This window comes from Lissotriton helveticus, chromosome 8, assembly GCF_964261635.1.
Source record: "Lissotriton helveticus chromosome 8, aLisHel1.1, whole genome shotgun sequence".
Classification (NCBI taxonomy): Eukaryota; Metazoa; Chordata; class Amphibia; order Caudata; family Salamandridae; genus Lissotriton; species Lissotriton helveticus.
The window spans coordinates 1,366,883,684-1,366,907,883 of record NC_136069.1 but is presented as its reverse complement, the minus strand read 5'-3'; positions in this window follow the sequence as shown (position 1 = coordinate 1,366,907,883).

Sequence of the window (24,200 nt, the reverse complement as noted above, 5' to 3'; positions counted from 1 at the left end):
CAAGGCAAAAAGGGAATGGGATGAGCAGTATTGGATTGAGCTGTACCATGCCAGCAAAGATAGGAACATGGTTGAATTTTAGAATCTGGTTAAACGGGGCAAGGGGAAGCCTAGTGCATCACCATCCAATCATGTAGCAACCGAGTTGTGGGTATCGTATTTCATGACCCAGTTTGTTTCCCCTGCTAGAGACTCTGTGTTGTCACTTGATCTCCCTAATATCCCTATGGACACACCACACCCTTACACTTCACCAAGCAGGAGGTTGAAAGAGCATTAAAAACGGTCCCGAGGGGTAGAGCGCCCGGGTTAGACTGTGTACCAGCTGACTTGTTTAAGTATGGGTGACTTACATTCAGTCCCTGGCTAATGCCATTGCAAAAGGTTCCCCTATATCCGACTCACAAAAGGGTGCTGAGATCATCCTGATTTTTAAAAAGGGGGATCGTTCAGACCCCCGAAATTATAGGCCCATAAGTCTAATTGATTGTATCCAGAAGGTGACTGCTAGGCTCGTTTTGAGCAGAATCCAAGGCAGGATCGATGAGTTTGACATCTTTTCTCCTCTACAGGCTGGGTTCCGCTCACACACGAGCACTATTGATCAGGTTTTTAGATTTGTTTTAATTTTCTGGCGTGAGGTAATCCTTAGATGCGGCACACTGTATGCCACATTTGTACACCTTAAGTCAGCATTCGAATTAGTGCCGCGTGCCAAGATGTGGAGTGTTTTTGCCAAACAGAGCATGCCCCTTGATCTATTTGCTTTCTTAATTAAACTCCATGATGCGACCTTCGCACAAGTACGGTGGGGACAGCAAGGGAGAGTAACTGAGATGTTTCCTATCGCTAGAGGAGTTCGTCAAGGGTGTGTACTTGCACCAAAACTCTTTTCCTTGTACATCAATAGGGTGATTCAGTATTTTATGAATCATCATACTGACGCCCCCAAACTTGACGGCAGGAAGATCCCTCTGCTAATGTTTGCAGATGACACCTTGTTAATTTCCAAAACGCAACAAGGTCTCCAGAATGCTATTGTGAGATTTGAGGTGTTCTGCAAGGACCATGGGCTTATTATCAATATGAACAAGATAAAGTTCATGGTCTTACATAGGCACAAGTCAGTAAGAGGGAGGGTGGTCATGAACGAAGTCACGCTAGAGCAGATCCAAGTCTTTTCCTACCTCGGTATAACCTTAGGCTCCAAATTAGACTGGAAACCTCATACTAATCAGTTGGCTGTCAAACATACACAATTAGCTGGTGCCTTAATAAAGGAACATCGCCTCTCACTCATAAAACCGATTGCCCCATGCTTAAAATTTACAATACAAAAATTAGTGCGTCGGTCCTCTGGGGTTCAGTAACCCAGCAGCACTTACGAGCTCCCAAGACAAGTTTGCAAGGGGAATAACTGGCCTCCCTCCATGTACGCCACTATTGCCCCTCTATTATGATTTGGGATGCCGACGCATAGAAGATGTGGCACGTTACAGACCTGTGGCCTACTGGAGGAGGCTGTCGGTCACCCCTGAGCTCTCCCAGTATGCTCATGCTTTTCTTGAGGTTAGAGATGCTGACAGTACATGCAAAATTTCATGGATGAATGAGGCTAAGGTAACCTATAACACAATGGGCTTAAAATCTCTGTGGGAGAACCCCGCAGCTAATATTTTCCCACCTAGGAAGGCTTTTAAGGAGGTATACTGGAACATGGTCTCCATGAAACGTTTTAGTATTTTAACCAGTCCTTCTTTAACAAGAGATTTCCTGGAGATCAAACATGCCAAGTAAGTAATTCTTTATTGTTTGATTATTTAAAATCTTACAATATTTTCAATACACAATCATTTTCAGTTTATATAGTACGATACAGTAAAAATTAAAATAGACAATTTTGTCCTTAACGTTGAGATGCTTGGGTCTTAAAAACAGTAATAAAATGTAAAAGTTATTTATTTATTTACTTATTTATTTTTTATTTTATTTATTTATTTATTTTCTTAAAAGCTTATTTTCCTCATCTATTTTTCTAGTTCAGTAGTTATTATCTTTAAAAATTTTACAAAGGCAACGTTCATGACTATATCATTTGGATGAAGACACATTTTCAGTGCCTGCCTGCATGTTCTTATACCCCGGAGATTGAGGTGAGGTTTGAGTAATGCACATTTTTCCCTATGTAGTCCAGGACAGATACATAGGAGGTGGACAATATTTTCTTCTCCACCTTTGCAAAGTCTGCACAATAGACTGGAGTTAGTTTTTTTCCATGGCAGAGCGTGACTAAGGCCTGGCAGAATTCCAAATCTTGCGTTCATAAAGCATTGTTTACTTCTTTTGGACCATGGTATCTCCAGGTATTCTTGCACTTTCTTTTTTTCATATCCATTTATTACTGTCCACGAGTGTTTTCTTTTTGCCAGCACGTTTTTGTCATGTAGAAGTGATAGGTAGTTGGTTGTTCGATTCACAATTTTTTTAAATGATCCATTGTTTATCGTATTGTTCCATATAGGCATCAGCGAGAACTCTTCTAATGCCTTGTGAAGATATCTCCAAGCAAGTGATTTTTTATTATTTTTTACTTCTTGCCAGAGTATTTGTGAAATTTGATTGTCATGGTCATTCTTAAACCTATACCACATTTTAATAAACTGACCTTTTCTTGCTAACTCTTAATTGTTCAAACCGAATTCCAGTCTCATTTGTGCTGGCGAAGCATTGTTTGGGAGGTGGAAGAGAGATCTATATACTTTAGAAAGTACCTTATTATTTAGTTCCGCATCCGTACCCATTAGTGCCTCACTTCCATATGTAATAGTTGGGAGCAATTTAGCTCCTATGATTTTCAATAGTGGCCCATAAGTTAAATTCCCAAGGGATTTTTGTGCTATCTTGAATGCTGCGGTTAGTGAGTTGGCTTTCCTTTGGATGTCCTGTTTCTGAAGGAGATAAGTTCCCTTCTGGTCAAACAGTACTCCCAGGTATTTGTACACCTCTATTTGTTCTAGTTGGTTGTTTCCCATGTACCATTTATTTTTTTGTCTCACATTTATGTTCCTGGACACCACCATGATTTTTGTTTTGGTTTCATTAATAACCATTCCATTTTCATTTGCATACAAAAGTGTTCTGTTGATTAAACGCTGGAGACCTATTTTAGTGTGACTTAGTAGGATCGCATCGTCCGCATACATCAAGTTGGATATCAGCTTATCCCCCAACTTAGGAGGATGTGCATTAAGGTCATCCAGGTTGGCTGATAAGTCTCCTAGAAATAGATTAAAAAGGAGGGGGGCCAGTACACATCCCTGTTTCAGCCCTTCCAATGCAAGAATTTCCTTTGTTAATGATTGACCATCCCCCATCCTTACTCTTACCCAGGTTTTGTTGTGGAGCAACTGTATAAGATTTAATAGCACAGCTGGGATGCCTTTTTCCAGTTTTTTTTTCCACAATAAGTTTCTTTGCACATAGTCAAAAGCAGACTTAAAATCTACAAAACATAGATATAATGGCAGTTTTATCCTCAATGATTTTTCAATTATTAGCGCTAATGCCATGATGTTTGTCATTGTTCCAAGCCCTTTAATATTGTTTTCTGTTACCCATTCATTTAGTTTGTTTAAGAGTACTCCAGCAAACAGTTTGGCATCTGTGTCTTGTAAGGTAATAAGTCTATAGTTCTCTGCAAGAGACCAATTACCTTTCTTATATATAGGAGAGATTAGAGATCCTCGCCAGGAATCAGGGATTTTTCCCGTCTCTATAACTTCTTTGAACACTTTTACCAAGTACGTCGACCAAAAGTCAGGATTTTCTTTGTTTAGGGCAAATGGTATCCCATTAGGGCCTGGCACCCCATCTTTCTGCTTCTTAATTAATTTTATTACGTGCACTTTAGCAATTACAAATTGTTCTTGTATCTCGTCGCTAGCTGTACAGCTGTTTTGCATGCTCACAGTGATTTTTGCTGCACCATTGTTGTTTAGATGTTTTTCTAGGAACGTTGCCCATTCTTGTTCTGTTAATGTTGATGAAACTACCAATTTGTTTGGCCGTACTAATTTGTTTATAATTTTCCAGAATTCTCTCGCATTAGCCTGTTTACTTGCATGCAATAGTTTGCACCATAATTCCTGTTTTGCTTGATATTTCTCATTCCATATAAGTTTTTTTAGCTGCTGGTTCAATGTTTTTAAGTTAGTCAGAGTCTCTTCACTAGTCGTTGTGGAATTTAGTTGTCTTCTTATCCTATTCCGTGCTCTTTTTAACTTTGTTATTGTATATGGAAGATTCATATGTGAGTCTTTTTCCTCTGCTTCACGATTCAACCTCATATTGCTTGGGTTACTCCGGGATTGGGGTTTCACTAGTTTTTTTAGTAAATTCCACCCACTGGTCAACTGCTGACTCCTTCCTATTTTCAATGAAGCAGCTCCTTATAATATTTTCGACCTTTTCATTCATGCTGTCCTTATTGAAATTAGTCCAAATTAATTTTTTGTAGTTTATCGTTCCAGTATATCCTGGCACAGTATATTATTGTTGGTTAATATTGTTTGTAATATTGGTGGTTATTATCTGCTGACAATGGTCACTGTCTTCGACTTTAACCAAACCTATAAGAGATTATGTTTTGAAATATATTCAATGAGACCATTGTATAATCAATCCTGGACCTTGCATTATGGGCTATATATGTGTATGCAGGCGGTCTATCGTCTTTAAATCGACCATTAAGGACTCACAAACCGAGCGCTTCCATATCCTTGATGAATGTCGTACCTATTTGGTTTCGCCCCTTATTGCTCGTAACTCCTTGAAGCTCTTGCTGCGGTATTGACCATTGTTGGTCCTGGGATTGTGATACATCATCCCTTATAAATGGTATTAGTAGGTTCAGATTAAAATCCCCAGTCATCACGTAGTCTACTAAAGGATTATTTAGCATTTGTTCCAACAGTATAGTATTAATGGTAGCACATATATCAGTTCTGCTTGCTTTTGTTGGCTGGATGTATACATTGATCAGAATTATTGACCTATTATTTTGCTCAGTATTTTTGTATTTCAATTTTACTATGAGAATGTTTTTACTATTTGTTGCAATTTTTTCATGTTCTGCTTGCAGACTGCAGGAGACAAAAGTTGCTAACCCCCCACTTGATCGACCGTATCTGTGATTTTTGCTTGCATTTTCATAGTAACCTACATAACCATTCAGTGCAAACGGGTGGGGTTCCCAAGTTTCTTGTAGAAATAATATTTGACATGGTATGGGTATACACCTTATATGTGCGTTGGATAGTTTGGACCCTACTCCATTTATGTTCCATGAACACATTCTCAACTCAATTGCTTTTGGTTCGGAGATGGGATTTTTAATCCTTCATTGTTCATCATTGTTATGCAGAGCCTGCACAATCCATTTTTCGTTTATTCCTGATGTGATTTCATTTGCGGAAGGTGGCGGTGCCGCTCCTGATGAACTAATGGATCTACCCCGAGCATTCCTAAGTACAGTTCCTTTTTGTTTGGTAATTTGCTCTGTTTGAACCAGATTTGCCTCTTTAATGAATGGAATTGGATACACTTTCGGGGCCTGCTTTGTAATAACTATCCCCCAGGCCTTAAATGTCGGAATTTCTTTTAAGATTTGCTCTGCTATTGGCATTGAATTAACCGTGACCAGTGTCATTTCTTGAGAGCTGTTCTTATCAGCAATAAATTCAATGGAGTTGATGTCATCGTTATCAAACATGACAACGCTTCGGGAGGGATTCGGGCGGGAAGGGAATTGGGGGTAGTTGGGGGGGGAGGGAGGATAATTACTAGCAATGATTTCATTGTTCTCATTGTTCTAAATGTAAAAGTCATGATGTATTGCATTGTTCTATATATATAGCTATGTCTGGCAGATACCTCTGGGGTACAGAGCTCTGCGATTTCTGTGTGATCTATCAATAAACACTGTTTTAAAAAAAAACATGACAACGCTTATGAAGCGTACTGGGATTTTATTGCTCTTTCCTGCGATAGGAGAAGGTATCACCAATTTAGGGTGGGAACCCTCCCTCCCTCCCAGTTAATTCATTTACCGGCAATTGGCACACCAAGGCTAGCACGCGATGTCCATTCTGTCCGTTACAGCTGGAAAGCATAGCACACATCTTGTTCATATGCCCCGTGTAAAAAACATCTGAGGCACACCTGGTTGAAGCCCATTTGCTTGTTGAAGGGCATCAAAACTGGCATAGAGGCGCTAAGGATACTAAAAATAGATTGCACATAACCCATAGCCATTGCTGTTGCTAAATGTTTACACTGAATGTGGGCAATCCATGCACATAAGCTAAGCCTGTTATAAAAGCTTTTTATTAGTATAAATATTAATCTAGTCATATCAATTCTGTGATACATATTGCACTATGGGGTGGGATTTTCTACGATTTTAAAGTTTTATTCTGTTTTTAGATTAAATTATTCTATATATGGATGGAGTAACTTGTTGATTGATTTTTCTTGCTGCACCAGTCCTTTCTTATGAGAATGAAATGTCCAATTTATTTACTTTAATGTATTGTCTTTTATGATATGTGAATCGAAATAAAGACTTTTTTTAATTGAATTGAATTACTCAGCTACTGTTGTGGATTTCACTTATTTGTTCCCAGTATTTTGCATTTTCTAAAGCATGCAAACATATGCAATTATTATTAATGCCATGCCACTGTGTAACCTGCTGCAATCTACTGCATGTGGGGAGAACAAAAGGGGGCACAGGCATAGAGGCCACACTAAGAGGCAGATTTGACAAAGACATGGCAGAAGTGGTATGTGAGCATTTGTGCATGTCCTTATTTCCATGCATTAGCAACTAAAATTTAAACCTGATGGTTTTTTCAGTGTGTGTTCAAGAAATGGAAGACGCATTTTAATGAGGAATTTCTGTACACTCCACTTGAGCAACCCTTCCTGCTCTGGATATATTGTATATCATTTCTATATGAACTTGATAGTTATTTTCTTACCTACCTTCGTGATTTTTATTCCCTGAGCATTGCTTGATTAGTGTTAATACTAAGCAAGGATTTCAGTATTATGTGCATTATACAAACAATGTCAAAACTTAACAAAATCCTTTTCAGGGTATTCAATGTGTGACTCAAGCCCAATATGTGCTTGTAAGAAAGGACATACTTTTATAGTCCCCCTACTTTTTCCTTGGATTGCTGCTGTTTGGACCCTGTGCAATCTGTCACTGCTAATCAATGTCTCATCTGTGTGCTTTTGCCATTAAACATATCATTTTAAATTGGTTACACTACATTGGCTTATTTAAATTTCCAGTAGGAGTATGGTAAACAGGACCAAGAAATGCATCAATGGGGTGGAAGAGAACTGCCATGTGATAGCTACAGTGGATATTTACACCACCCACATTTAATACTAAGAAGTATGGATCCAGAGAACACTGTGGTGTCTTGACTGGATGCAGTTTTATAAAAACATTGCAACACATGGCAGAGAATAGTGCTCTAACATGAAACCTGCATTTGTATGTTGAATAATTTGCCTGTACAAATGCCCAGTAAGCCCACATGGCTGTGTGTTAAAAACATGAAAAAGACAAATACTAAATATGAGGGAAAATAGGTCCACACGGGAATTAGTTGGTTCAGCTGTCCATCAGCTTCATATTATTTGAACAGGCCTGATTGTGAATCAACATTGATTTTCATAACTCACCTACAATGTTATCTATTACAAACTGGAGCTAAGAGCAGTTTAATAAGGTACTCCACCCTTATTACTGAAATTAGCATCACAGAGTAGGTGTGAATGATTGGCCTCATGAAAGAAATCCAGCAGCTTCTAGGAGCAGGGAGGCTGATGGGTTGTGGAACACTTAACAGAGATGAGTCATCTGGATTGGGAGAGGATAAGATATGAACACAGAAGACTGCTATAACAGCCCCTTCTTTGAAGAAGCCATGCCAGATGGATTTGAATGCATTTGAATTTTTATTACATTTGCATAGTTACTTACAACCATTGCAATACGAATTGCAGATAATACAATAAAACCATGATAAGATAATAATGACATATTTTCGAAATTCATCTATCCTTAAAAAAGTTAAAACAGTTAAATTGCGATTAGATAAGAATTGCTTAGTTCTTCATACACATAGTTCTCAAAGTAAATTATGCATTCTGCCACGCTTCATTGCTTTGTCTGGGCGGTGCTATTATCCAAAAAGAGATGTTATTGAGAACCCAATCCAAGTGATTGTGTGGAGGTTTCCCAGGTCGACCTTCATGGTGGCAGTCTCATGTCATAGTTAAGAGTGCGCACAGAAGTTGCGGCTTCACCTTAGCTTAGGTGGAGTTTAGGCATTCAATGGCATTTTTTTTCGTCCCTGCATTTAGGAATCTCACTAGTCTGCAGTCAATTGAGATGTTCCTGGGTCAAAGCATGCCAAAACTGCTTGTCTCCTTGAGCGATTTGTGCACAGACCACAAGATGTTCGAGATTGCTCCTTCTTCCATGGTGGAAGGTTCTGAGTGCACAGGATCAAGCCAAGGCAGAGTTTTAAGAATTTTAATTTCTGTGATTTCAGGTAGCCCAGATTGAAATATATTTGAGGGGCCAAGACTTTGTAATTGTTCACAGTCATCCAAGTATGCGATCTTACTGAAAAAGCTGCTTTGTCTGCCACCAACGCCAGCTTCTTCAAGGATTTACACACTAATTCCTTAAAAGCTGAATGGTGGATCTGCGTGTTCCAAATGTCCAAGAGCCCAGTGCATACTAGAGCCTCCTGAAGATAGCTTCTTGCAGGAGAATCCTCTCTCTGCTGAAGATCCTGCCATAGAAGCTTATTTGGAGTGTTTTGCGGGACGAATGTTTAATTTTGTTCCAGCAGTTGATATACGTACTATATCTGGCCCATGATTGCTTCAGTAGGCCGCATTCCAGCCTAATTTGCGCTGGGGAAGTGTAGTTTGGGGGTTAGATGTGGTTCTGTATGCTTTTACTAAGGTTGTGTCCAACAGTTTTGCATCTCTCCCTCTCAAGGCTTCAGATAGGGGTCTTAACAATGTAATTAATTCCAACAGCACAGTCAGACCATCAGATATGCTCACTGAAGGTGGGGAGGCTGTTTCCATCTCAGATGGACGAGAGGTTCTGACTTTTCAAACGTGGTGTGTCTAAAATCGAATACAATGCTCCTACAGTGGGAGAATGCTAGGGACTCTGAAAAGTTGTGCATTAAGTTGGTAAATGACGTGCTGCCAAAGAAGGGTGGGTTTTGGTAGGAACTCTGTCAGGATTTGGTGTAAGGCATTCTCTATTACTGGCTAATGCAAATGATAAGAATTGTTCCTTATCAGAATCTCCTCAGACTATTCTTAGACCTGAAAGGACATCTGGATGAAGAAAACATTCTGCCTGACTGCTAAAAAAGTAGGACTGAAAGACTCCTGACTGCTGCTGTCACCAAGGGACTGGAACTGCTCTCCTAGGTTCAACAGATTGGCCTCCTGGTGCTCCTGGAGAGACACACAGGGCAATTCAATCACTGTCTCTTCCTTCTGTACCTTGAAGATGCTTAGGAAGAATTTTCAAATGGCTCCCAATCAACACCTGGAAAACTGTCATGCATGCCTTGGTCACAAGCAAGGTGGGCAACAGAACACTCTCTATGCCAGGATTAACAAAAAAGTCACCAGGAGACAGCAGACCATTCAGAACTCGACGACCAGAATCACTCTCAAACTCCCCCGCTGAATTCACATCACATCACACCTGAACAAGCTCCACTAGCTCCCCATTCACAAACAAACACAATTCAGCCTCTTCACTAACTCTTTCAATGCACTACACACCACACTACTGCCCCCAGCATAAAATTAACAATCACATCTGCTTTCAAAAACCTTCCAGACACATCCGCTCACCTGAACTCCTGCTTGCACAAATTCTCATGCATACAGAAAACCAGTTCCGGCACAAAAGCATGGCTTGGCCTGTCACAACATTTAGGCGTCGCCTCCTCACTCCTTGAATTCTACAATAAATAAAGATTTGCTTTTCATGTAGTCCCACTAGGGCATAGGTGTACCCAGACATACACCGCCTCAGTGCCAGGATACACATCCAGTTGATAGTGTACTCTACAAATATTCATGATATAACATAACAGAATGGCTCCCTGTTGTAAAGATGCTTTAGATGACCAGGTGGGACATGATCTTGGCACAAAACAGGCTGGAGAGAGAACTGATGAATAGAAGCCTGCCATGAGAACTTGAGTTTTGAAGAAACCTTCCCAGCATTAAGAAACTTTGATGACTATGAGGTCATTCAGAGTATGGAAAAGGGTATGCCGTGCTATCAGGTCAACATGGAACATAACCTCATCCTTCCCAGTGGTAGACCACAAATCATACTTAGAAACCACCTGCAAAGGCGCCGAAGATCGTTTTCCTGGAAGTGTTTCTGCCAGTGTAATGGAACGGAAGTCATTTTGGCTAAACTCCCAATGTATCAGGGCCAAAAATGTTATTTTGTTTTAAAATATAAAGAAACTCCCACAGTAAGCTCACTCAGCAACAGGGCACTGTTGGAACAATGATCCCTGCCTGCCTGGCTGGGATCCCTCAGGATGATAGGCAGCTGCCGGGGAATTGGAGGCCATAGCATTGCTGACCTGGTGGGCCACCAGCTGGAGTATAAATGGCCCCTTAAGACACCTAGTGGATTATATAGAGTTTTGGAGATGAAGAACATCCTCCAAAATCAGTGGATGTCTTGTCTTCTCTATTTAGATTGTATACATGGCTGTACACATTTAATAAGGTGGACAAAATATCTGCCACATCTACCATCTGTAAACACCCCTTACAGCTTCATTTGGAGTTTCAAGAAAACTTAAAGTCCTCCAGTTTCTGGAGGAAACTCTAAATGTAATGTGGAATCCAGCAGCTGAATTTCCTCCAGCACAGGGAGAATATTGTGGAGGAATTATTGATTTCCTGAAATGAGAGTATTTACATTTCTCTCCAAATTCTAAATAAGGCCTTATGAGGGCTATTTAATGTTTGGAAGATGCACCACGTCCTTTAAAAATAGGCAGCTACCGCTATTTAGAGTGATACATGGCTATACTCTCTAAATATGATGTATGGTATCTGGTTACTTTTGCCAGATTTTCAGCTTCAGACAAACTCGAACGGAGACATTTAGACCATGGTTGATGACCTGCCAGCCTGATAAGATTTGGAGGCCATGGCCACCATCCTGGAGGAGCATACTCACCCTATTTTGATATTCCCACCTACCTGGCTGGTCTTTTTGTGCTGTAATGGGAGACATTCCATTGGTGGTTTCCATAAAGCACTGAAGGTTTGCAAAGCTGGTTCAATGTTTTTAAGTGCAGACTTAACATACTTTGTGTTTGGAGAAAACAAACTCGCAAAACAAAAAGTAGATGGCGCCAATGTGCAGGGAGTTTTCCCTGTATGCTAAAATACCTTTTAACATTTCCTTTGCACATTTCCACCAGGTTTTGAATGGCAGATGCAAGTAGTAGAATTAAATGAAGACTGTTCCACCATCAGTCGGGTGGGGCAACTTCACTTTGAGAAGACAGCCTATTGGAGAACCGGGCTCCAGTTCAAGGGTTTTCAATGGTGAAGTCTGCAGAGACTCCACTGGTGTGTAAATAGTGCTTCAATTAACTCTAAATAGATCTGGGCGAACATGAATTTGGTTGGACAGAAGCACTATCCATTTACGGTGGTACTCCCTCTCTACCAAACTGTAAGTAAGGTCCAAAATATCCCATTCGAATGTGGAAGGTACTGAAATCCTACGTTTCTTGGAGGAAACTGCAAACGTGGAACATAATGCACCTTTTGAACTTGGTCCACCAAATGGGAAATATGTTAAAGTAAATGTAGAGCTTCGTGTTGAAATTGGAAGATTTGTAGTTCCCTCCAAACTCTAACTAAAGCTTTTGGTGAAACTGGCTAACCATATCTCGCCTCAGACGCTCATATCACGCTCAAACTTGAAATAATTTCTATTTTTATATTTATACATGTGGCTCAACCACGCATAATTGTTTTTTTAAATGTTGTATTAAGGATAAGGAATATAAAAATGCCTATATCAATAAGTTTGTCCTTTTAAGTCCATGTTTCCCATTGTTTTTTTTTTTTTTTTTTTTTTTTGGGGTTAAAAACTTTTATTGAGCAATCAGATAAAAAGTACAGAGATGGGCCTACAACCACACGGGCTGGCCGCTAATTCGCAAAGCACGTACCATGCAGTAAACATTAATCTCCGTGGCCAGGCCCAAATCACAAATTAAATATTACACAAAACATATGACAGGACACAACAATTTTGTCTTAAACATTAAAATAACAAACCAAAACAAGGCGAATGCAGCAATCACGTCAGCCCAGATGACAGAGGGGAAGTACACTAAACAGGAAGATAAAGGTAAATCAATGAGACTCGGCAAGGCCGGGGGGTGGGGGGGCTCAGCAGGGAGGACAGGAAAATCCTAATAAGAGAATGAAAGATTTCGGGAACGTCAGCCTAGGGAGACAGGGTAACATCGGATGTGTCAACCAAGGGAGGGGTACAAATGTCTCCACGATATGCATTCCACTGACCCCAAATTTTAGTCCACGCCCTGGGTCTGCCCCTAGCCACATAGACGGTCTTCTCTCGAAACATGGACCAGTCCATGTTATCCTCCCACACTGAAACGTCCGGAGGTCTGGGTGCGCCCCAGAGTTGCGCAACGTCCCGCTTCGCGACCATGTACCCCAAGGTTGCCCATCTGGTCTGGGCCACAGAATAATCGGTGGGTTCCCACACGTTCAACAGGCATCGTCGGGCCTCAGGCCGCAGGGCAACACCAGTCACGACAGTCATCACATCAAGTACATCAATCCAGTAGGCCGCCACCAACGGGCATTCCCAAAGTATATGCATAAATGTAGCACTCATCCCACAGCCACGCTTACATAAGCCATCCGGGGAAAAACCCATTACAACCAGGCGCGTGCCAGTGACATACACGCGGTGGAGGATCTTAAGTTGCACCAAGCGAAGACGGGCGGGAATGGCTACCTCCTTAGGAGAAGAGAGTGCTGACTGCCAATCCTCGTCATCTAATTCCAATCCGTCACCGACCCACAGCTCCCTAAGGCGGACCAACAGGTCGGCGCGACTATGAATCAATTTTTTATAAATAAGGGAGATAGTACTATCAGGCAGGTGTCCATCTAGTATACGATCTTCAAGGGGGGAAGACTCGGGCAGGGTCACACCAGGAGTTAGAACTGAGGCCAGGGCATGCCGGACCTGCAGATACCGAAAAAACTCTCTATCACTCAAGTCGTATTCCGCCTTAAGGGTCTGGAATGACTTCACGCTACCTTTCGCACAGACATCACCCACCTTACATATCCCAATCATATCCCAGCGGTCAAATCCCTTAGTAGACCAGAGACACCCCAAACGTTCAGAGGCATAAAGCGGCGTCGCCAGTGTCAGCCGATTCTCCCAGCCCAAACTCGCATGCGCGGCGCGCCACACAGTGACTGCGATCCTGGATGGGCCCACAAGATGGCGCCCGGCCGATCTAGAATAAAGCGCTCTATTAAAGTCCCCTCCCGGCAGCTGGAGTCTATCCATCTCAAAGGCCGGATCCCGACCCGGAGAATACATCGCGTGGTTGATGGCAGACAGCTGGGCAGCCCAGTAATATCTCTTGATGTCGGGGAGCGCCATGCCCCCGTCATACCAAGGGATGGTGAGTTTCGCATGGCCAATACGTGGACGCCCGTCCCAGATCAGTTGTCTTTGAAGACTCTCGATCTCTCGGAAATAGGTAGCGGGAACGTCGTCGTAAGAATTCTGAAGTGCGTAGAGGAACCGCGGCAAGGACATCATTTTAAAAAGGGCTGCCCTGCCCAGAGGAGACAGGGGCAGCTTACGCCAACGGGCCACATCTAGTCGCAGTCTAAGAAGCGGGGGGAGGAGATTGCGCTCGAATCGGAGTGAGGAGTCCAGCGTAATAAAGATCCCCAAATACTTGAAGCCAGACTGGACCACCTGGATAGGAAATCTGTCCGGCAATGGGGGCAAAACACCCGAAAGAACATACACGCAGGACTTAGCCCAATTAATAACTAGGCCCGAGTTAGCTCCAAACGAGGTAAGAACATCAAATAAAACATTTAGAGATTTACGCGGGGAAGTAAGATACAAAAGAATGTCATCCGCGTAAAGTGAGACGCGGTCCTCAAAGTCCGGTGACCAACGGATCCCCTTGAGTGAAGGTTCCCATCGAAGCCATGCAGCTAACGGTTCCAGGGCGAGCGCAAAAAGCAACGGAGACAAGGGGCAACCCTGACGGGTCCCCCTACCAAGGCAGAAGGGGACAGAAACTCTACCGTTCACCACTACCTGCGCTAAGGGTTCAGCGTATAACAACTTCACCCAACCGATAAACTCAGGACCAAAACCAAATTTTTCAAGAGCAGCCCAAAGATAGGGCCACTCCACTGTGTCAAAAGCCATCGAGGCATCCAACGAGGCCAAAATGGCCGGTCCGTCAGAAGCCCCGCCCTCGCAACAGCACCGTGGAGACGACGTAGGTTAAGAGCCGTGTTGCGATGTGGGATAAATCCGGATTGATCCGGATGAACCAAGTCACTAATGACCGTCAAGAGGCGGGTCGCCAGGAGCTTAGCCAGGACCTTGGGCTCAACGTTTAACAAGGAAATAGGCCTATAAGACGAACAAAGGTCCCGCGGTTTACCGTCCTTGGGAATTACGACTATCGTAGCCAGACGCTGATCATACGGGAGAACCCCCCGTTCCCGGGATTCCAAAAACATGTCGCGAAGATAGGGCGCCACCTTATCAGGACGTAGCTTGTACAGTTCAATTGGCAACCCGTTCGGGCCCAAGGCTTTGCCCGAACGGAGTGAGCGAATGGCAGTAGCTATCTCGTCAGTAGTAAAAGGGGACTCCAACGATTTACAGTCTAACTCGGAGACACTGGGCAAAGCTATATCGCGCAACAGAAGGCGAGAGTCAGCAACATCCCGTCCAGACACAGGGGTATAAACCACACGAAAATACTCAGCAAAACATGCAACTATTCCAATCGGGTCCGTCACTCTCACACCATTCGATGATTGAATCACGGGCACCACACGATTCGCCCTCTCCTTCTTATCCAACCACGCCAAAAATTTGCCCGCCTTGTCCCCAACACCATACAGACGGCCCTGTTGCTCCCGGAACATCTGTTTGGCCGCATCCGTGACCAAAGACTTATAAGCAAATTGTCTCAGACCCAGGGCATGGAGTTTATCAGACGTGACTTCCGACTCTAAGGCAGCCTCCCTTTCAGCAATCTCCCTCTCGAGGTCCACCACCTCCCGATCCCTCGCCTTTTTGGATTCAACAATAAGGGAAAGGGCCTGTCCACGAATCACTGTCTTAAAGGCCTCCCACAGGGATATCGCAGAGGAAACGGATCCCTCGTTGTCCAAAAAATAGGCGTCCAAAGACTTAGTCAAAAGGTTACGGGTCTCGGGGGAGGTAAGGTACCATGGGTTGATAGGAGCAACCCGACCCGCCGCCTCCACCCCCATCTCAAAACGAAGCCAGAGCGGAGAATGATCGGAAATGCCCCGGGGGAGGTGTCTAATCTCACGCACCGCCGGCGACTGGGCCGCAGGCATCAGGAAATAATCCAGTCTAGACAAACTCCCATGGGCCCCAGAGTGGAAAGTGTATTGAAAAGGAGTAGGATGCATAAGCCTCCAGCAATCCGCCAAACCAAACGTGTCCAGAAACCCACCCAGCCACTGTTGGGCCGAAGGAGTGTCCCTAGGGGGGTGGCGATCGTGTAGACCGGAGAACACAGAATTAAAGTCACCTGCAATGAAGAGAGTACTATTAGGGAGGTCCAACAAAACACGGCCCAAATCGGAAAAGGTAGAAGTCTGCAGGCCGGGGGGGACATAAACAGTAAATAAGGAGAGGGTACGACCCTCATAATGACCCACGAGGACAGCATAGCGCCCCCGATCATCAAGGATCACATCATCAATTGCTAGGGGGAGGGAAGCCCGAACAAGGATACCCACCCCCCTGGAACCCGTGGTAAACCCCAAATGTGCAGCAAGGCGATAGCCCCACCTATTCATCGCATGACAAGTATTACCCACCAAATGAGTTTCCTGCAGAAAAACAATATCTGGAGATAAACGTCGTAAACATTTCAACACCACACTCCGCTTAATACGATCCCCCAGACCATTAACATTCCACGAAACAAACCTCAACCCGCTACCCCCCATCCCACACAGCAACGCCGAAACCCCTCCTCCATGAGCATGACATAAAAACCATCAGTAGCAAGATAAAGTCGCCTTGAGAACATAACACACAAACATCGAACTTCCCAACCACCCACCCCCCAACAATCAAGAAAACACCCCCCACCCTGCACCCCTGCAAGATGCTAAAAAGCCACCCCAACATGCAGTGTGCCTGTCGCCCAAGAACCCCCATTCTACAAAAAGACCCCGGAGGAGGAAAGGCTCTGGTCCACCCGCCACCCCGATCAAGACAGAGGACGAGGAAAACACACAAACAGTAGAGGCACTTAGGCATAGAATCCCGGAAGAGTTTACTCTATACGAGGGCCCAGGCGTAGACGAATTGTTCAGCTCTCCATACCACCCTCAGCACCACCCGGGCGGGCGTCGGACTCAGTCGCAGGAGGTCGGCCAGGCAGAGAGTCCAGCCAGTCGTTCACAGAATCTGGCTGATCAAAGAAAAAGGTTCGGTCATTGTACTCCACTCGCAGCCTGGTCGGAAACAGCATAGCGTAGCGTAACTCCATGTCCCGAAGACGCTTCTTGACACCACGGAAGCCCATACGCTGTTTCTGGACCTGTTGAGAAAAGTCCGGATAAAAGTTCACTGTGGCGTTCTCAAAGGCCACCGGGCCCTTCACACGTGATGCTTGCAGGATAGCGTCCCGATCCCTATAATGGAAGAGTTTCGCAACAATAGGCCTCGGCGGGGCACCTGGCTTACCCTGGCCCCCCGGAACTCGATGGGCACGCTCTACTGCGAAAAATTTACTCAGTCCAAACGGAGAGAGATAGTTTTGGATCAGGTCCTCAACCAGGAGATCGACAGAGTGAGGTTCTGGATTCTCCGGAACGCCAACCACGCGCACATTACAGCGACGTGCCCTGTTCTCAAAGTCCTCCAGGCGCCGGGTCATGAAATCGTTCACCCTATGGAGATTACCAATCTCCGTCTGTATCTCCGAGACGTCCGTCGTGAGGCTGGATGACTTGAGATCCAATGATTTCACCTTCTCATTGGTTTTCGATAGGTCGGCTCGAATCAAGTTCACATCAATGGCCACGGTGTCGATTTTGTGGGCCAAGGCCTCGTATTGTTGGCCTATCGTCTCCCTCATGCCAGAAATGGCGCCCATGATGTCCTGCAAGGACGGCTCCGTTGACGCGTCCACGATGTGGTCAGCAGCACTTGGACCGGGTAGGGCGGCTCCGGGGGACCCCTTCGAGTGGGTGTAACGGTCCATAACGTTAGACTGGACCGGGCTCCCGCGCAGGGGTGTCTTGGTCTTCCGAGTCTCTCGGTCCCCTCTGCCCGCCATGTTGGAAACTGCGTCACAAAGAGATTCACCCGGCTCGATGGAATGGGCACAGGAAAATAAGCCTGCGGGATCAAAGAGCCGCCAAAAGGGTACCACCAGGATAGATCCAATCAGATAGGAGAACAAGCCAGCCAAAGGCCCGACAGCCGTCTCGTGCCCCGGACCCAGCCCAGGCCAGACTCCTCTGCCAGATGTCTCAGTCTGAAGCAGAATCGAAACCGAAACTTAAGAGGGGGACCCACAAGTCCAATCCCCCTGCCGCTGTTGTTCAACTCCAAGACGGCCACAGAGCCTCACCCAGTCCCGGGCGTACCTCAAGGGCGGATCCCAAAAGTTCGAATCACCGTAACTCCGGCACCCCGGGTCAGAATCAAATTCCGAAAGTCCCAGGACGATCAGCCCAGCGTCCTCTACACAAATCCTCGTGAAAAGTCAGGATATGTTCAGGATATCATGCCGGGAGTGGCGGGGGTCCGTAGAGCGCTGTGCTCACGCGGCCATCTCGGATGCCCGCCAAGCTCCTCCATGTTTCCCATTGTTGAATTGATAAAGATGTGCAATGAAGTATCTGGTCGTCGAATTTCCAGACATATTTGATGTAGATCACAGAAATTAGATGCGTATTCGGAATTCACAATTACTATTCACACATACATGAATTGGTTAAATAATAAACTGTTCAAACTTTGCAGTATCTTGTTTGATCTCGATTTTGAGGTTGCCACTGAAATCTGATGAATTATTTGTATCACATAGGTTTTTAAAAACGAGATCAATTCGATAAAACGTTGAAGCAATACATGATAAAGGTTTATTGTTTTAAACCTATTTTGTTTCTACATAGTCCTGAGCATAGGTTGGCATCATAATCACAGTTCGATTCGAAACAGATAGGTAAATATGTAGGTTAGAATTTCTTCCACGCTTGCATTGTGTTTTACTTTCCTTTTCAGTCAGTCACTCAGAGGTCGTCATTGATTCTTCTGTTGACGTTAGTGCACGGTGGGAGACGCAGCAAGGTAGCTGCCTGCGAGAGGTTCTTTTGAAGGTCGAAAGATATGTCTGATGCCTCGGGCAAAGAGAAGTCTATAGAAGGTTACCCTTCAAATGATACTGTCTGGAAAGTCTTAAACCAACTGTTAGAATAATTTATTTCATTTAAATTACTTTCAATGAAACATTTAACAGGAAGTTGTGTGGTATCTGCATTTCTCTTTTCGTGTGTTTTAAAAAAAAAATGTTGTTAAAGACCTGCTAGTTTATATGTACCAGGCGAAAAACGTCTTGGTCTCGGAAATCGATTCCACAATATATGTATGAAACATATTGTAATTTATATCACTGACGATTAAGTTCAATCGATAACGATTTTAAAGTATGTGTGTGATATTCACTATGTAAATGTAAATGTAAATGTAGGGGACACTTATATAGCGCATCTATCACTCCATGGAGTATCTTGGCGCTCAACCAGATGGAAAACGGTTTAGGAAGAGATAGATCGATGGGGGCGATTAAACCAGTGCTATGCAGGCTGCATCTGTGAGGGAAAACACCCAGGTCTTTACTATGTAAATCAGATGTATTTTACATGCGCCTTTTACATTGCAATTTTACTGATTTGCTATTATATAATTGCAAAATGCAATGTATGTAGGTTTCGCAAAATAAATAGCGATTCCTACATATTCCTTAATAGCGAATCACAATTTATCATTCGCTATTAAGGAATGCCTTCCCATTCATTCCTATGGGCCTAGACGCCCATTGCAATGAATTGGAAGGCATTCGCAATTTGCAATTACCAAATTGGTAATAGCAAATTGCGAATGCAAGTCAAGGGAGCAAGGTGGCCAAAAGGTCATCCTGATGCACCCCCAAAAAAGCCATGTGTGCACATGTGGCGCACACACATGCACTAAGGGCATGTGTGTGCGCCACATGGCACTAGAAAAAAATGCTATTAGGTGCATTTTCAAAGAATTTGCAAATTACCAACAGCTTGAAGTTGGTGTTAATTTGCGATCCCTTAAAACAAGGTTGCAATTTTTAAATGCTTCCTGCATTGCATTTAGGAAATCGCAAATTGTGATTCCCTGAATGCATTGGCAAAATAGGTAATCGCAAAAATTGCGATGCCCTATTTTGTGAATGCCTTTTGGGATGATACAGCCCAAAAGGCTTTTTACCATTCTGCAAATCGGTCCATTTGCGACCGGTAAAAGGCTTGACACACCTGGCCCTAAGCTCCTTAAGAGTTTGCAATAGAATTACAGAACCACAATGATTCTCAAACAATAACCGACCTACTGACATCAATGCTCCAATCACCGACTTGCAATAAATTCGAAAAACTCAAACCTGATTACATCAACATCAATCCAACAATCAGAGGATGGACTCGTACTTCATATTTATGCCCACTTCACTCACCATCTCCAAGGGCATACTTTCCACCACAGAGGAATTATTCATCTCCCTCAGATGTACATCGATGCCATCTCTCTAATGAATGAATATATGTATCCTTGATTGAGAGTATGAGTGGGTCCTGTCACAAAATGTGCTAACCTGTATCTGGTGTAACAGAACACAAGCTCATGCTGTCGTAGCAATAAGCAGACGCTTCTTGAAAAAGGGAGGTGCATGTACGTTTTATTGGCTGAAATTACATGCATTTTTATGTGACAAACAACGACCCGCCATCATACAAAGCTACATTTTCCACTTTGCTTCTCATTAATAAATACATTTTCTTATTTCTTAATGAATCCTTAAAATAGACTTTCTTAAAGCAAACCCATTTTATGTCAGTCAACCTCTATTTATTTATTATTAGATAAGAATGGTGTTGTCCAAAAGAGAGACTGTCCTACCCTTGAAAGCTTGAGGCGGTTTGCTTCCAAGCAAGAAGGGGAGATATGACTGTGGATTTCACATAATCTACTGGGAAGATTGACTGCTTTATACTGAGGCCAGAAACCTCAAGAAAGGGGCCACCCAGAGGTTGGCGGTGCCCCAAAAGAACAGAGAGTTCAACCTGACCTTGGGACATGATATCCTATTGCTAGGAAATTTGGGGGAATTTTGGGGAAACTTTCATGAAGATTGTCAAATGACGCCAAAATTATAGGCAAGTCATGAAATGCTTTTCCAATGGAAAGTAGGTCCTAACTATAACTACTTACTGGTGACCGCCAGTAAGTAATGTATATACAGTAGGTAGTTAAAAATAGGATGTAGTTTCCACATGAAGAATGTTTTTCCATTTGCCTACAACTTTTGTGTATTTTGGCCAATCTTCAAAAAAGTTTGACGCTAACTTGAGCTGCTGTCTTACAAATTTCGGGGTGATCTGTTCGGCAGATGCCGAGAAAAAGTGGAAGTCCCAAACTGCTTTTCTTCATGTTAATTTCCATAGAAAACCTTAGACACAGCTTCAGGCCGAACTGCTGAACGGAATTACACCAAATTTGGCAGAAAGGTAGCTCTTGGTCCAGAAAGCACTTTTATTGTAAAATGATGTAAATCCACTACCTTTAAATCAAGCGATTAACTGTCTTGTCTGGATACAGTATATACATTTCCTGTCTTTCAAGTCTGTCTTAAGTTTGTCTTAAGTCAAACTTAAGACAAAATCCTAACTTCTGTGAATTCCAAAAGTAGTAAGTTCATTCTGTGAATGCCAAAATAGTAGTAAGTTTAGGATTGAGTCTTAAGTTCATTCTGTGAATCGGGCCCTGGGAATCTATCTGTGACCTGCCCTTGCATACCCCAGCGCACTTGTGCAAAATTTGCCTCGTGGAGCTTGATTACACCATTCAGTAGTTCCAGGGGCATCCCCATATTTCTCAAAACCCCCCTACAGTTTGGCCCTAGGAACTAAGGCGAATGCTGACTTAAGGTCAACAAACGCGGCGTATAAGGTGCCACCACCTAAACTAACTACTTTCCAGTAGATCAGTTGGAACCTAAGGACCTGCTCGATGGTGCTAATGCAGGATCTAAACCCGGCCTGTAGGGGTATAGTATGTCCTCCTGGTCGATCCAGCTCTGAATTTTTGCCAGGACCATCCTGGCAACAATTTTTTGGATGGAGTCAATCAGGCTGATTGGACGATAGTTTCCCGGTAAGAACGATCTCCCTTCTTGTATATAGGCAAAATCTCAGCTCCGCGCCAAGAATCAGGAATGACAGCCCCCTTGATAATTGCATTACCCAAGAATACCATGTAGGGTACCCAATTTGTTTGGTCGTGCTTAGAAAGGACAGCCGGGATGCAATCAATTCCCGGTGCCTTTCCACGGGGAATCTTACTCAATGCTGCCTCGACTTCTCTGCAATCAAATGTTATGTCATCAATAAGATTCTGCCCCGAAAACTGAGACTCAAAGTGCTTGACCCAGATCTCTACCGGGACGTGGCTTGTGGGGGCCTGTGAGTCATGGGTGTTGACCCATTTGACAATGTGCCAGAACTTGGTCAAATTTTTTAGCTTACTGGCAACAAGAAGGTCATGCCAATGTTGGGTATCCCAATCTATTTTTGCCCGATTTATGGCTTTGCGATAGTTTAGCCTAGCTATCCTGATCTCAGTCATAATTTTAGTTTTAATCGCTAGGGCCAGTTTACCATAGGATATCCGGCATGATTTATTGTACCATAGTTTATGCTTTGGTTGGCCTGGGGATTTCTTTGAGTTACTCGATTTAGAAAAGTGAGATTTTAGGTCGTTAAATAGGTCTTCATGGATATTGGTTATCTCCCTGTTAATGTCTTCCTGGGTTGGAAGAGAGCTCAAGAGACCCAAAGTCAGTGTTACTTTTGAACTAATCTCTTTTAGTGCCCCGGGGTCGATGGCAACCTTGCCCAACGTACCCTACGTAAATCGTTAGTAAGCAGGATGTCAGCAGTGTCTGGCTCAGTTTGGATATTACGCCTACAGACACTAATTAGGTGTAAACTCACTACGAGAGGATTGTGGTCTCTCTCAGGGCGATCCACAATCACCATGTCCTCTAGTGTAAACCAGTACTCTATTTTGATGAGGACACAGTCTATTCTACTTTTGTGTAAGCCATTGTCAAAGGTTTCCCTACCCATTTTGTCGGAGACAGACCGGCCATTTGCTGCCCTGAAGCCACGCTCCAGGCAAAGGCCCATCCACTGTAGGGATGATTCAGTCCATTTCTTGATGGGTTTAAGGTCGAGAGGGGCGATGTTCCATTGGGCATCCTCCTCTGACAGTAGTGTTTCCCCATCAACATTAAGAGGCTCAAACGAGCAGTTAAAATCCCCAGCAATTATTATGTTGGTATCGGGCCTGACAGAATCCAAAAAGCTATCTAATTTTAGGAAGGTACCAGAACCCCGCCCGCCGGGCTGTCCTCTATTGTACACATTTACAATAAGGATTTCTGATTGGTCTGGTATATGCAGCTTTATTGCAAGGATATCCAGGCTGTCAACAGCAAGCTCGATGGGTCTACAGTTGGCATCTTGTCTAACCCATATACATAGGCCCCCTGAAGGTCTGTCTTTGACCCCTCCAACAGCTGCTTTGTAAAAATGTAAATACCCGGGTTGAAAAATAGGGTCCAGTGCCCACGTCTCCTGGAAGGCCAATATGTCATGTTTCTCCACCCAATCGTCACACTCTACTATGGTGGATTTACTCCTTAGGCCAGCTATATTCCAAGAAACTATGGTGATCGGACTTGTATCGCTAGCTAAGTTCGTCAGTTGGGGGGGGCATGACCTGTTGTGGGTCGGTATCACCGGTATTGCCGGGGTTTGGGCGCCGTTGCTCATAGGGCCTAGGGGCCTTATTCTTATGCACTCTCTTTTCCTTTTGGTCCTCCCCTGCTAATGCCACTACCACATGTTTCATAGACTTTGTACAGGGCAAGATTAGACCATGGGCGCTGGCTATGAGGTCACGGCCAAGAAAAAAAACATTTTTTGTTTGGAACAGGTGATGCGCGGGAGGGTCTACATTTGAAACCACGCAGCATACACCGTGAATCCCCCTATTTGGGCTGTTGTTAGTATTTCTCTCCTCCCAAGCTATACATCCATTTTTCTTAACCCCCACGCTGTTCTCTCCCCTTTGTCTGGTGCCCAATCAGTCTACCCCCTCCAAGCTACATAATGGGTCAAAACAATTTATCAGAGGAAGGTGGAACTCCTGTCTATGTGCAATATAGGGGCGTCTTGAAATCATTTCCCACCTGTCTTGCTGGACAGGGGGCGGTCCATGGAAAAAACTAGGGTAGAAATAACTCAAATCGAAGGTTTGAATTCCACTAGGACCCCGGATTCCAGAGTCATAACAGATGTGCTTTACCACTCTAGGATCCCTAAAATGTATAATTATGCAGTATCCCTCTAAGTCCTTAGTTCTACTTCCCAGCCAACTCACCCTTCTCACCAGCAATATTTCT